Below are 10,434 nucleotides of genomic sequence, written 5' to 3' on the forward strand. Positions count from 1 at the left end.
ATAGTTTTGATTTTATTTATTGTTTTTATTTCCATGACTTTTTTTTAAGGGATGGAAGCCTTTATTTCTTTGTTTCACAAGGAGAGTTTAGCAGAGTTGGTTGCTATTCGGTGATTAGTCAGAGGGATCGAATTCCATATCCTCATTCCAGTCTGACACTTCATATCCTACAACCTTGGCTGGAGCTGGGGCAGCAGCCACAAATAACACATGCAGCAGCCAAAAGGCCTTTAATCTTGCAGCAAATGGAAAGGTATAGTCAGTTTCCACAGACCAAGCCATGATCACTTGGACCGGCTGATGACAGAATGGGTTAGCGACGCCACAGGTGGGCAGTGGGTCTGCAGACACCCCCAGGAAGCAAGAACACAGTCTATGCTGTCAGGGGCCTTGGGCTCATAGCTTCTCCCTTTCTTTCCAGTCTTAATTAGCTGCACATCACTCAGGATGTGGATGGTAATTTTTTTTAATGTGGCTAAGTTGATCCCTCTTTAAAAATGCTTTTAGATCTTGGGACAGTCTTAGGAAGGTGCTTTCCATACCAAAGTCATTAAAAAAAAAGTCCTAAGATATTCTTTTTCATACTAATAATAATTACAAAGAAGCTCCAACTTGATTTATTTTTACATGACTGCTGGTTACCCTGACACCCTGACCCAGTCACCTTCCTCCACTGATTTGACAGCTTGGCTACATCTCAAAGGAAGACAACAGTTCTTATTCACTTAAAATGGATGCATCTTAATTGTCCTTCCTATTTGTTAGCTCCTGTACTGTCAGTGATATTATTCGCTGCCTTTTAGAGTCACACATTGCAGCTGTATCCAGTTTGCAGTGAGAAGAGTTAAGCACCAAGAGAGTTAAGCATCCAGACTCATCTGCTCACAGACTAGATTCCAAATCAGGTATTGCTAAACAGTAGAGTGGGAAAGGAATTCAGGCTAAAGAGGTTTTTCTAGACTGACAAGTGTTGATGGGGAAGGAATTCAGGTTATAGAGGTTTTTCTACACTGACAAGTGTCCACCCCAAATTCATATGTTGAAGCCCTAGTACCTCAAAATGTAACTGTATTTGGAGAGCGGACCTTGAGAGAGGAAATTGAGTTATAATGAGGTCATATGGGTAGGCCCTGATCCTACATAACTGGTATTTTTATAAAAAAAGGAAACCAGGACTCAGACGAACACAGAGGGAAGTCCACATGAAGACAAAGGGAAGGACGGCCGTCTACAAGCCAGAGAGAGGCCTAGAAGAAACCGACCCTGTGGACACCTCAGACTTTCAGCCTCCAGAAATGTGAGAAATTACTGTCTGCTGTCGGAGTCACCTAGTCTGTGGTACTTTGTGAGGACAGCTCTAGGAGACCCACACAGAGGTACATAGGCCTGGCTGACTCAGTCAGGGGTCTCTGGCAGCAGGCTGCAGCAGTTTGCTCAGCGCTGCAGTCTCAGGCTGCGTTCTCTGGACTCTGACAGCAGGGACACTGCGAGCGGCCACGGGAGCCGCGCCTGCGAGGGAGCGAAGGCGGCAGGGAGAAGCAGCTGAACTGTGACCGCAGCAGAAGGCTCAGCTGACCCCAGGGGGAGCTCTGGACCTGAGATGCCCTTGCTGGTAATCCAGGCTGAGCCAAGAGGGCCAGGTCTTTGTACCCCTGCAGGCTGTGCCCTGGACGAGATTCTGTGTGGCTGAGGGCAAGCACTGGGAGGGCCTTGGCTGTGAGCCAGCAGGGCCAGCACCCCTGTGGCCCAGGAGAGGGGATCTGACGGCACTCCCCCGCATCCACCTCCCTGTGCAGAAGGGAAGCTCGCAGCTCAGAGGGGCAGCCTAAAGGAGCAGCCCTCAGCAAGGGCTGGCACAGAGTGGCCTTGGGAGTGTGGACTGCAGGAACAGATGAGACCGTTTCTTGTGCAACAATCACGGGGTGAACTGGCCCCGACCGTCACTGTGCTGGCCCTTTCAGAATTCTGGCTCCTAGGATAGAGTGACCTCGATCACCTACTTGCTTTTGGGCAGAGCAGGGCATGACCCCTTGACTGACAGTCCCCAGAAGACTACACAACATGGGGGTAGGCTGTTTCTGAAAAAAGGAAGCCCTGGAAGAAAGGAGACTGATACTGAGCAGGTGAAAACATTGAACCCGGGCCATCTGAGTTGGATTCTCAGTCTGGGGTGTCCTTGGGCAAGTAGTTTGAACTGTTTCATCTGTAAAGTAGAAATAAATATTACCTACATCATAGGATGCTTCAATCTTAAGTGATCTCTCTCTCTCTGTGTATATATATACGTGCAGGTGTCTGTATAAACGAATTATACATACATACACACACACATACATACGTATATACATGGCAGACGCTGAAGAGGTCAAGACAAAATGGAAACAATACATGGAAGAATTGTACAAAAAAGATCCAAATGAACGAGATTACTATGATGGTGTGATCAGCCACCCAGAGCCAGACATTCTGGAAAGCAAATTCAAGTGGGACTTAGGAAGCACTGCTGTTAATAAAGCTAGGGAATGCAAGAGAATTCCAGTAGAATTATTCAAAACCCTAAAGGATGGTGCCATCAAGATGCTGCATTCAGTATTTCAGCAAATCTGGAAGACCCAGCAGTGGCCACAGGACTGGAAAAGGTCAATCTGCATCCCAGTTCTCAAGAAGGGGTGTACTAAACAATGTGCTAACCATTGGACAATCCCATGCTAGTAAGGTCATGCTTAAAAACTTGCATGCTAGGCTTCAGCATTATGCAAACTAAGAACTTCCAGATGTCCCAGCTAGACTTAGAAAAGGAAGAGGAACCAGATATCAAATTGCCAACATTCACTGGATCATAGAGATAGCTAGAGAATTCTAGAAAAACATCTGCCTCTGTTTCATTGACTACGTTGAAGCCTTTGACTGTGTTGCTGTTGTTCACTTGCTCAGTCATGTCCAGCTCTTTGAGATCCCATGGACTATAGCATGCCAGGCTCCCCTGTCCATCACCAAGTCCTGGAGCTTGCTCAGACTCATGTTCATCAAGTCGGTGATGCCATCCAACCATCTCATCCTCTGTCGTCCCCTTCTCTTCCCACTTTCAATTTTTCCCAGCATCAAGGTATTTTCCAATGAATCAGTTCTTTGCATCAGGTGGCCAAAGTACTGAAGCTTCAGCTTCAGCATTAGTCCTTCTAATGAATATTCAGCACTGATTTCCTTTAGCATGGGCTGGTTGGATCTCCTTGCAGTCTAAGGGGCTCTCAGAAGTCTTCTCCAACACCACAGTTTAAAAGCATCAATTCTTCAGTGCTCAGCTTTCTTTATAGTCCAGTTCTCACATCCATACATGACTACTGGAAAAACCAAAGCTTTGACTAGACAGACCTTTGTTGGCAAAGGAACGTCTCTGCTTTATAATATGCTGTCTAGGTTGGTCATAGCTTTTATTCCAAGGAGCAAGCATCTTTTAATATAATGGCTGCCATCACAATCTGCAGTGATTTTGGAGCTCAAGAAAATAAAGTCTGTCACTATTTCCATTGTTTCCCCATCTATTTGCAGTGAAGTGATGGAACTGGATCCCATGATCTTTGTTTTGTGAATGTTGAGTTTTAAGCCAGCTTTTTCACTCTCCTCTCACTTTCATCAAGAGGCTCTTTAGTTCTTCACTTTCTGCCATTAGGGTAGTGTTATCTGCATACTGAGGTTATTGATATTTCTCCCGGCAATCTTGATTCCAGGTTATGCTTCATCCAGCCCAGCATTTTGCATGATGTACTCTGCATATAAGTTAACTTATATAAGCAGGGTGACAATATACAGCCTTGACATACTCCTTTCCCAATTTGGAACCAGTTCTGTTGTTCCATGTCCAATTCTAACCATTGCTTCCTGACCTGCATATAGGTTTTGCAGGAGGTAGGTAAGGTGGTCTGGTATTCCCATCTCTTTCAGAATTTTCCACAGTTTGTTGTTATCCACACAGTCAAAGACTTTGGCATAGTCAACAAAGCAGAAGTAGATGCTTTTCTGGAATTCCCTTACTTTCTCTGTGATCCAATGGATGTTGGCAATCTGATCTCTGGGTCCTCTGCCTTTTCTAAATCCAGCTTGAACATATGGAAGTTTTTGGTTCACTTACTCTTGAAGCCTCACTTGGAGAATTTGGAGCATTACTTTGCTAGTATGTGAGATGAGTGCAATTGTGTAGTAGTTTAAACATTCTTTGGCATTGACTTTCTTTGGGATTGGAATGAAAACTGACCTTTTCCAGTCCTGTGGCCACTGCTGAGTTTTCCAAATTTGCTGGCATATTGAGTGCAGCACTTTCACAGATCATCTTTTAGGATTTGAAATAGCTCAACTGGAATTCCATGACCTTCACTAGCTTTGTTCGTAGTGATGCTTCCTAAGGCCCACTTTACTTCACATTCCAGGATGTCTGACTCTACGTGTGTGATCACACCTTTGTGGTTACCTGGGTCATTAAGATCTTTCGTACAGTTCTTCTGTGTATTCTTGCCACCTCTTCTTAATATCATCTGCTTCTGTTAGGTCCATACCATTTCTGTCCTTTACTGACCCCATCTTTGCATGAAATGTTCCCTAGGTATCTCTAAAGTTTTGACTGTGTGGAGCATAATAAACCATGGAAAGCTCTTAAAGAGATGGGAATACCAGACTATCTTACCTGTCTCCTGAGAAACCTGTATGTGGGTCAAGAGCAACAGTTAGAACACTGTATGGAATAAATGATTGGTTCAATATTGAGAAAAGAGTACATCAGGACTGTCTGCTGTCACTCTGTTTAATCTATACACTGAGCAGATCATGAGAAATGCTGGGCTGGATGAGTTACAAGCTGGAATCAAGACAGGTGGGAGAAACATCAACAACCTCAGATATGTGGATGATACCACTCTAATGGCAGAAAACGAAGATGAACAAAAGAGCCTCTTGATGAGGGTGAAGGAGAAGAGTGAAAGAGCTGACTTTAAACTACATATTAAAAAAACTATGATCACGGCATCCGGCCCCACTCATGACAAACAGAGCGGGGAAAGTGGTAGTAGTGACAGATTTCCTCTTCCTGGGCTCTGAAATCACTGCGGATGGTGACCGCAGCCATGAAATCAGATGTTTGCTTCTTGGCAGGAAAGCAAAGACAAACCTAGACAGTGGGTTGAAAAGCAGAGACATTATTCTGCCAGCAAAGCTCTGTATAGTCAAGGCTATGGTCTTCCCAGTGGTCACGTGTGGCTGTGAAAGCTGGACTGTAAAGAAGGCAGAGTGCGGAAGCACTGATGCCTTTGAACTATGGTGCTAGAGAAGACTCACGAGAGTCCCTTGGACAGCAAGGAGATCAAGCCAGGTAATCTCAAGGGAAATCAACCCTGAATACTCATTGGAAGGACTGACGCTGAAGCTAAAACTTCAGTATTTTGGTCATCTGATGCAAATAGCTGACTCATTGGAAAAGTCCCTGATGCTGGGAAAGATTGAGAAGGAGAAGATTGCTGAAGGTGAAGAGGGTGTCAGAGATGGCTGGATGGCATCACTGATGCAATGGACATGAACTTTACAAACTTTGTGAGATAGTGAGGGACAGAGAGGCCTGGCATCTGCAGTCCACAGGGTCACAAAGTCAGACACAACTGGGTGACTGAACAACTACACGTATATACACACTCACATATTCATGGTGCCTATGTAAAAAGAGCCTCCATTTATTTGAGTGTCTATGGCCCCTAGGACCTCATCAAGTACAGCTGACCCTTGAATAACATGGGGATTAGGGGCACCCACCCTCCACCCAGTAGAAAATGTATAGTCTGCCCTCCATCTATGCAATCCTTGTATCCACAGTTCTACATCCCCGGTTTTAACAACTTTCAGATCATGGTGTACTGTAGTATTTGCTATTGAAAAAAAAAATATGTAAATGGACCCACACAAACCCACATTTTTCAAGGGTCATCTGTATTTCCTATCATTTCATCTATTTGCAATTTGCTTCCTTAACTCTTCTTTGAGAACAAGAGGCACAGTTCATCTTCTTGAAAGTGCTAATCTAGTGCAAACTCTAGACTTGAAACACCCCTTAGACAGCTGCCTCTTTTTGCAGAGAGGACTGTGGAATTGCAAAGTTGGACAGTGTTAGAGTCTTCATATTCAGTGTGGGGTGTGCCTGATTTTGCATTGTAAAAAATCAATAGAAAATAGGAGTGTAAAGAGAAACCAAAAGAAGGATTTGCCTAATAGATCACCTGCTCACTGGGGGGTGTAGAAGCAGAGCTTTCCCAGGGGGTTCTCAACACCAGCTGGTCCAAGGCAGGGGCAGGATGAGAGCAGGGTGCCTGATGTCAAGACACGGGGGGCTACCTAAAGTTCAGATACCAGTGAAGTTCCAGAGATGAATACCCAGTCCTGTTTCTGTCTTTGCTAATTCTAGACAGCAATATCTATCCTGAGACCAGACAGAACTTGAATGGAGATAGGGATGGTGAGGAGAGGACAAGGCAAGGTGGAAAGAAATTGGCATTTTCTCCCAAACATCTATTTTCAAAAAGAAATCTAATCCCAGCAACAACATGTCAGCTTTACTCCCAAACACAGCTACCAAGAGGGATGGCTTCTGTGGACACTTCTCAGCTTGCAAATATTTCCCCTCTGAGGTCACACAAGGAGCTGATACATCCACTTCCCTGAAATAAATGCCATCCTGGAGGTCTTCCTCTCACTGTCAGGGATGATGAGCAGTGTTAAAGGAGGGGAATAATGACATGGCAGAGTGATTGAAAGGGTTTGGGAGGTGGTTTCCTGTTTGGTTCAGACGAAATAAAACCATTATCTGTGCTTCATCTTTTTCAGAGAGATTGTCTCCTGAGCTCTCTCGTGCCTGAAGCCCATTGCCGCTTTCAGGAGCAATACCAGCTTGTCACAAGTATAGACCAGTTCATCACCACAGGCAGTCTCCAGTCTCCTTGAGCTCTTTCCAGGGGAGATGAATTTTCTGGGTCTACCTTATCCCTGGGGATTTTGCCTTTTGAAAAAGTTGGTGCTGTACTCATCCATTATCTGCACAGAGCTGTCAGACAGAATACACCCAGGAACCCTGAAGAATTTGCAGGCGGCCAGCTACGAGAGACCAAGATCCCCATTAGCTGGTGGGTCAGCAGACACTCAGACATGTGGACTTGGTGGGGACAAGTGTTTGCTGCAAAGGGTTAACGATATGCTTGATGTTGAAGAACTTAGGGTTCCCTGGTGCATTTCTTATCCATTGCTAAAACATGCCCAGGTCAGTAGGATCAAGGGGGCCAGGACATAGTGAGGATGTCAGGAGAGCTCTCAGTATCCTCACTTTTACACTTGCTACCCTAGGTTACCCCTGCTCACTAGGAAGCCACATCCTTAATATCCCAGCCCTTGACCTTGCTTTATCAACAGCAGCCCATCACCAGACCCACTGTGCAGTTTTCAGCTATCAGGTTGCTGCTGAATCTTTGCTGCAAAAGTTCTTTCCATCCCAGGGTTTGTTTTTTTTCCCTCAAGTACAGGCTTCAATCTAGCCTGACACACATAAAATGTGTACCTTGAAACCTACATGACACTGTTGAAAAGAAATTTAAAAGATGTAAACAAAAGAAAAGCTATTGCATTCATGCATAAAAGACATGTTATAGTAAATATGGTAATATTCCCCAAATTGATCTGCAGATTCCCACCTGACCTTCTCGCAGAAGTGACCAAGCTGATGTTAGGATTCATGTGAAAATTCAAAGGACCCAACATAGCCAAAACAACCTTAAAAAAGAAAAAAAAAAAGATAGATGGCTCACTCTTCCCATTTTAAAAACTTACTTCAAAGTTACAATAATTAAGTCAGGGTGGTACCAGATAAGGATAGACATATAGGTCAGTGGAACAGAATTGAAAATTCAGAAATAAGCCTTTATATTTATGTTTAATTGATTTTTGACAACGGTACCAAGACAATTTATTTGGGGAAAGAATAATCTCTTTAGAAATGGTCCTGAGCAACGGGTTTGCCGCCAGGACACAGGTGTCGTGAAAACCACCATTAAACCTAAGCCAAAATGGGAAAGGAGAAGACCCACATCAACATCGTTGTCATTGGGCACGTAGATTCAGGGAAGTCTACCACGACTGGCCATCTGATCTACAAATGTGGCGGGATCGACAAGAGAACAATTGAAAAGTTTGAGAAGGAGGCTGCCGAGATGGGAAAGGGCTCCTTCAAATATGCCTGGGTCTTGGACAAACTGAAAGCTGAACGTGAGCGTGGTATTACCATTGATATCTCCCTGTGGAAATTTGAGACCAGCAAGTACTATGTTACCATCACTGATGCCCCAGGACACAGAGACTTCATCAAAAACATGATTACAGGCACATCCCAGGCTGACTGTGCTGTCCTGATTGTTGCTGCTGGTGTTGGTGAATTTGAAGCCGGTATCTCCGAGAACGGGCAGACCCGTGAGCATGCCCTTCTGGCTTACACCCTGCGTGTGAAACAACCAATTGTTAGCGTTAACAAAATGGATTCTACTGAGCCACCCTATAGCCAGAGGAGATACGAGGAAATTGTTAAGGAAGTCAGCACCTACATTAAGAAAATTGGCTACAACCCCGACACAGTAGCATTTGTGCCAATTTCTGGCTGGAATGGTGACAACATGCTGGAGCCAAGTGCTAACATGCCATGGTTCAAGGGATGGAAAGTCGCCCGTAAGGACGGCAATGCCAGTGGGACCACCCTGCTTGAAGCTCTGGATGGCATCCTGCCACCAACTCGCCCAACTGACAAACCCTTGCGTTTGCCTCTCCAGGATGTCTATAAAATTGGTGGTATTGGTACCGTCCCTGTGGGTCGTGTGGAGACTGGTGTTCTCAAACCTGGCATGGTGGTCACCTTTGCTCCACTCAATGTAACAACCGAGGTGAAGTCTGTAGAAATGCACCATGAAGCACTGAGTGAAGCCCTTCCTGGGGACAATGTGGGCTTCAATGTCAAGAACGTGTCTGTCAAAGATGTCCGTCGTGGCAATGTGGCTGGTGACAGCAAAAATGATCCACCCATGGAAGCTGCTGGCTTCACAGCTCAGGTGATTGTTTTGAACCATCCAGGCCAGATCAGTGCTGGACATGCACCTGTGCTGGATTGTCACACAGCTCACATTGCTTGCAAGTTTGCTGAGCTGGAGGAGAAGATTGATCGTCGTTCTGGGAAAAAGCTGGAAGATGGCCCTAAATTCTTGAAATCTGGTGACGCTGCCATCGTTGATATGGTTCCTGGCAAGCCTATGTGTGTCGAGAGCTTTTCTGATTATCCTCCCCTGGGCCGTTTTGCTGTGCGTGACATGAGACAGACAGTCGCTGTGGGTTTCATCAAAGCAGTGGACAAGAAGGCAGCTGGAGCTGGCAACGTCACCAAGTCTGCCCAGAAAGCTCAGAAGGCTAAATGAATATTATCCCCAATACCTGCCACCCCAGTCTTAATCAGTGGTGGAAGAACGGTCTCAGAACTGTTTGTCTCAATTGGCCATTTAAGTTTAATAGTAAAAGACTGGTTAATGATAACAATGCGTCGTAAAACCTTCAGAAGGAAAGGAGAATGTTTTTGTGGACCATATGTTTTGTGTGTGGCAGTTTAAGTTATTAGTTTTTAAAATCAGTACTTTTTAATGAAAACAACTTGACCAAAAATCTGTCACAGAATTTGAGACCCATTAAAAAAAGTTTAATGAGAAAAAAAAAAAAAAAGAAATGGTCCTGAGACTATAGGATTTCCACATGTAAAAGAATGAAGTTGAATTCTTTTCTTATACCATTAATGCAAAATAAATCTTAGACCTAAATGTATAGCTAAAAACTATAAAACTCAGAAGAAAACATAGGAATAAATCTTATTACTTTGAGTTAGGCAATTTTTTTTTAGATCTGATACCAAAAACAAAAGTGTCAAAGAGAAACAATGATATATTGAATTTTATTAAAATTAAAAACATTTTTTCTTCCAAGTAAATCATTAAAAAAGTGAAAATACAACCCATAGAAGTACAGAAAATATTTTGAAACATTTACAAATCATATGTGTGTTAAAGAAATCAGACAATTTGGCAGTAAAAAGACCCCAATCTAAAAAATGGACAAAGGCTCTGCAAAGTCAGTTCTTTAGAGAAGATATACAATAGTCCAAGTACGTTAAAGATGCTCAGCATTACTATTCATTCAGTTCAGTTGCTCAGTTGTGTCCAACTCTTTGTGACCCCATGAATCGCAGCACGCCAGACCTCCCTGTCCATTGCCAACTCCCGGAGTTCACTCAGACTCACGTCCATCGAGCCAGTGATGCCATCCAGCCATCTCATCCTCTGTCGTCCCCTTCTCCTCCTGCCCCCAATCCCTCCCAGCATCAGAGTC

At 44.2% G+C, this 10,434-nt stretch overlaps 1 pseudogene; it reads left to right on the forward strand.

Annotated features, from left to right (window-relative positions):
• The first annotated feature begins 8,087 nt into the window (after positions 1-8,087).
• LOC138091450 (elongation factor 1-alpha 1 pseudogene) lies at positions 8,088-9,753 on the forward strand (annotated as a pseudogene).
• Positions 9,754-10,434: the final 681 nt, after the last annotated feature.

Source organism: Capricornis sumatraensis, chromosome 15 (genome assembly GCF_032405125.1).
Source record: "Capricornis sumatraensis isolate serow.1 chromosome 15, serow.2, whole genome shotgun sequence".
NCBI classification, from domain to species: Eukaryota; Metazoa; Chordata; class Mammalia; order Artiodactyla; family Bovidae; genus Capricornis; species Capricornis sumatraensis.